The following is a 5,771-nucleotide window of genomic DNA, read 5'->3' as shown; positions in this document are numbered from 1 at the left end:
AAAATAGGTGAAAATGCAAGCCACAAAGCAAATGAAAAGACTGCAGTACAAGTGTATTAGTTTGCAATTGCTTCTTCAGCATATTATTACAAGCTTAGGACTTAAAACACTAATTTTATATTGTAATTCTGGACATCAAAAGTCCAAAATGAACCTTATAGAGCTGAACTCAATGTATTGGCAGAACTTTGTTTCTTCTGGAAGCTCTAGGGGAGAATCTGTTTCTTACCTTTTCCAGCATCTAGAGGCTGCCCCTGTTCCTTGGGTGTTGCCCCCACATTACTCTGACGTCTGCTTCTGTCTTCCCCTCTCTGTCTCTGACTCTGACCCTCTGCCTCTGTTACACTGGGCTCACCCTCATAATCCAGAACAACCTCCCCATCTCAAAATCCTTACCTTAATACTATCTGCAGAGTTCCTTATGCCATGCAACTTAACATATTCATAGGTTCCAGAAATTAGAATATGGACATCTTTGTGAGAGAAGACATTATTTAGCTCTACCACAACAAACAATAGAAAAAGGACAAACATCCAGAATATATAAAGAATTCCTACAAATGAATATGCCATATTCCTAGGCAAAACTATCAATTAATTCCAAATTAACGTATAAATTCAGTGCAGTTCTTGTTAAACACACATATGCGCGCACACACACACAAACATACACATGTGATTGATTCTTTAGTTAGCTTGACATGTTTCATATGAAGTTACCTGAAAGAAAAAAAATGAAATAATAATAGCCAAATGATTTTGGAAAAAGAACAATGTGTGTTTCTTGCCCTAATAATCATTAAAGCAGTGCAATGCAAACCCTTAAAATAGAGAAATGGATGAAACCAAATGGAATCCAGAAATAAACTCACGTAGACATGGGAATTAAATATGTAGTGAAGATAGCATTTCAAATTAGTGGGGAAGACAGGCACATGATTAATATATTTTGATTACTGAGTATCTTTTTGAATGAAAATAATTATGTTATACACAAAAGTAAATTCAAGATGGCTTAAAAAGATGAATGCTTCTTAAAACTATAAAGTGTTGGATTATAATAAATATATCAATTATTGAGTGCCAAGCAATGTATTTGTAGGACTTCAGTTAATCCATAAAACCATCCTACGAAATGGGACTATTCAGATCTGCATTGTAAGATGAGAAGACGGAGGCACATACAGCTAAGGAATCTTGCTTGTGGTCACAGAGCTAGAAAAGGATGTAGCTAGGATTTGATCTCAGACATCATAACACTGAAGCCCAACCACTTAACTGTTAGTCTGCCAACGTTAAGGTGAGGAATGCCTCAGTAGGAAATAAACAACTCTCAAAGCTTTTAAAGGAAATAATGCTAGATATGATTAAATACCTATTAACAGTTTTTTGCATTTCAAAAAATGCTGTAAACAAAATTAATTAAAAAGCAACACACTAGGAGAAAGTGTTTGCAAACACTTTCTTCGATAAAAGTTTAAAAAACAGAATATCTACAAAGACCCTAGTCACTGAGAAAAGAATTTGGGAAAAATAAATAAATAAAAAATATAAGTAGACAATTCAGGGAATCAGAAGCACAAATATTGTATATAAAAGGATGACAAACTTCACTGGTTCAGCATCAGATAGTCAAGAAAATGCAAATTAAAACATTGATTTTATTGTTGTTACCCACATTGAATTGAATAAACTTGTTAAAAAAAACGATGATATCCAGTGTCATTGAGGGTGTGGAGAAACATACACTTTGGGGAATGTAATTAATACCAGTTTTTAGAGTATAATTTAAAAGTACCTACTAGAATGCAAAATCGTGTGCATACCCTTTGATTTAAGAATTCTATTTCTAGTTATCCATTTTACCAAAAATACCCCTCAGTGCATCTAAAATACACAACAAAGATGTTATTTACAACATTTTAGTAGAAGTGACCTATTATCAAAATGAAATAGTTAAATTATTATGAAACTGTAGTACTATAAAATCCTCTGCAAAAGTTAAAAATGAGATAATCCATAGATATTGACATAGAAATGTCTCTAAGACACATATTTCTAAGTTATAAAAGAATTTGAAGAATAATATGTTAGAAACCTATTTATATGTTTTTAAAACTACATGATGTCCATGTACTACATAAAAATACATAAAATGCTTAGAAATGGGTTAAGAAAGATACACAGCAAATAGTTAAAAGTTATTACCTCTGGAGAGGAGAGTTACATTGACAAAAGATGATGATTGATCGAAGGGGAACGTTTTATACCTTTGAGTAATTAACAAAAACAACAAAAACATGTTTTCAGGCATTACTTAAAGTTTTATTTTTAAGTTTATTTTTGAATTGACAAATAAAAATTGTATATATTTGGCTGGGTGTGGTGGCTCATGCCTGTAATCCCAGCACTTTGGGAGGCAAAGGCAGGAGGATCATGAGGTCAGGAGTTCAAGACCAGCTTGGCCAATATGTTGAAACCCCATCTGCCAAAAATACAAAAATTAGCCAGCCGTGGTGGTACACACCTGTAGTCCCAGCTACTCGGGAGGCTGAGGTGGAAGAATCGCTTGAATCTGGGAGGTGGAGGTTGCAGTGAGCCGAGAAATGCGCCACTGCACTCCAGCTTGGGTGACACAGCGAGACTCGGTCTCAAAAAAAAAAAAATAGTTTATTTATTTATGATGTACAACATGTTTTGAAATATGAATACATTGTGGAATGGCTAAATCAAGTCACTAACTTATACATAACTTCACACACTTATCTTTTCTTTTCATGGGGAGAACACTTTAAATCTACTCCCTTAGCAATTTTCAAGAAGATAATACATCGTTTATAGTCATCATGTTGTAGAACAGATCTCTTAAATGTATTCCCCTTGTCTAACTGAAATTTTGTGTCCTTTGACCAACACTTCCCCAACTCGTACCTTACTACCCCATCTCCAGCGCCGGATAACCACCATTCAACTCTCTACTTTTATGAAACCAACTTTTTTAGATTCCACATATGAGTGAGATCATGCAATATTTGCCTTTCTGTGCGTGGCTTATTTCACTAATGATAACGTCCTTCAGGTTCATCCACATTGTCATCACATTGTCAGGATTCCCTTCTTTTCTAAGGTTGAATAGTATTCCGTTGTGTATATACCATATTTAAATATTTATATATCATATTTTCTTTATCCATTTATCCATTGATGGACACTTTGATTGATTACATATCTTTGCTATTTTGAATAATGCTACAATGAACATGGGAGAGCAGATACTTCTAACATACTGAAATTATTTTCTTTGAATATATATATACTCAGTTTTGGAATTGCTGGATCATACAGTAGTTATATTTGTTGTTTTTTGAGGAACCTCCATACATTTTTTATAATGACTCTACTAATTTACATTCCTACCAACAGCACTCAAAGGATTCCTTTTCTCTGTATCCTTCACAACATTCGGTATCGTTTGTCTTTTTGATAATAGTCACTTCAAAAGGTGTGAGGTGATATCTCACTGTAGCTTTAATTTGCATTTCTCAGATGATTAGTGATCATTTTTTCATATACTTGCTGGACATTTGTACATCTTCTTTTAAGAAATGTCTATCCAGCTCCTTTCTCCATTTTTTAAAAATTAGGTTGTTTTCTAACTATTGTATTGTTTGTGTTCTTTATATATTTTGGATATTAACTTCTTATCAGATGTATAATCTACAAATATTTCCTTCTATTCTGTAGGTTTCTCTTCACTGTATTGATTATTTCCTTGTCTGTGCAGTAGCTTTTTAGCTTGATCTAATCCTGTTTGTCTATTTTTGCTTTTGTGCCTGTGCTTTTCAGTTTGTACCCCCCCCCAAAAAAAAATTGCCCAGACCAATGTCATGGAGCTTCTCCCCATGTTTTCTATTAGTAGTTTTACAGTCTCAAGATTTACATTTAATTTTCTAGTCCATTTTGAGTTGAATTTTAGTTATGATGTGAAGTAAGGATTTAACTTCATTTTTCTGTAAGTGGAGATCCAGTTGTCCCAACACCATTAATGAAGAAACTGTCCTTTGCTTATTGTGTGTTCTTGGCATGTTTGTTGAAAATCTATTGACCATAAATGCATGGGCTTGTTTCTGGGACCTCTATTCTGTTCCATTGATCTATGTACCTGTTTTTATGTCAGTACCATTTTATTTTTATTACTATAGCTTTGTAGCATATTTTTAAGTCAGGTACTGTGATGCCCCTGGCTTTGCTCTTTTGTTAAAGATTGTGTTGGCTATTCAGGGTCTTTGTGGCTCCTTTTGAATTTTAGGATTCTCTTTTTTTATTTTTGTGAAAATATCATTAAAAATTTAACCAGGGATTGCACTGAATCTGTGGTATGGATATTTTAATAATATTAATTCTTCCAACCCATGAACATAGGATATCTTTTTTCATCAATCTTTTACAGTTTTCAGTGCACAGGTTTTTCATTTTTTTTGGTTAACTTTATTTCCATTTCATTTTATTTGATTTTTGTAGCTATTGTAATGAGATTTCCTTGCTTTCTTCCTTAGTTACTTCATTGTCAATATATAAAAATGCTACTGATTTTTGTATGTTGATTTTATATCCTGAAACTTTACTGAATTTATTAGTTCCAATTTTTTTTTGTAGAGTCATTAAGATTTTCTATGTATAAGATTATGTCATCTGCAAATAGGGAAAATTTAAATTATTTTTTCCAATTTGGATGCCTTTTATTTTCTTCTCTTGCCTAATTCCTCTGGCTAGAACTTCTATACTGAAATAAAATTGTGAGAGTAGACATCCATTTCTTGTTCTAGATCTTACAGAAAAAGCTTTCAATTTTTCATCATTGAGTATGATGTTAGCTGTGGGTTTGTCATATTTGGCCTTTGTTTCATTGGAGTACATTTCTTCTATACCTAATTCGTTGAGAGTTTCTATCGTGAAGAAATATTAAATTTTATCGAATGCTTTTTCTGGATCTATTGAGATAATTACATGGTTTTTGCTTTTTAGTTTGTTAATGTGTTGTATCACATTTATAGATTTGTGTATGTCGAACCATCCTTGCATGCCTGGGATAAATAATACTTGATCACGCTGAATTATCTTTTTTTAATTTAATTTCTTTTTTTTTTAGATGGAGTCTCACACTGTTTCCTGGGCTGGAGTGCAATGGCATGATCTTGGCACACTGCAACCTCTGCCTTCCAGGTTCAAGCAATTCTCCAGCCTCAGCTTCCCAAGTAGCTGGGATTACAGATGCCTGCCACCATACCTGGCTAATTTTTTTGTAGTTTTAGTAGAGACAGGATTTTACTACATTGGTCAGGCTGGTCTCAAACTCCTGACCTTGTGATCCACCCACCTCAACCTCCCAAAGTGCTGGGATTAGAGGCGTGAGGCACTGCACCTGGTTATATTGGTGTCTTGTTTGTTTGTTTGTTTATTATACTTTAAGTTCTAGGGTACATGTGTAGAATGTGCAGTTTTGTTACATAGGTATACACATGCCATGGCAGTCTGCTGCACCTATCAACCAGTCATCTACATTAGGTATTTATCCTAATGTTATTCCTCCCCTAGCCCCCCACCGTGCAACAGGCCCCAGTGTGTGATGTTCCCCTCCCTATGTCCATGCATTCTCATTGTTCAACTCCCACTTATTAGTGAGAACATGCTGTGTTTGGTTTTCTGTTCTTGTGATAGTTTGCTGAGAATGATGGTTTCCAGCTTCATCCATGTCCCTGCAAAGGACATGA

This window comes from Mandrillus leucophaeus, unplaced genomic scaffold (genome assembly GCF_000951045.1).
Source record: "Mandrillus leucophaeus isolate KB7577 unplaced genomic scaffold, Mleu.le_1.0 Scaffold146, whole genome shotgun sequence".
In the NCBI taxonomy this organism is placed as follows: domain Eukaryota; kingdom Metazoa; phylum Chordata; class Mammalia; order Primates; family Cercopithecidae; genus Mandrillus; species Mandrillus leucophaeus.
The sequence above is the reverse complement of the archived record's forward strand: the minus strand, read 5'-3'. Positions refer to the sequence as shown.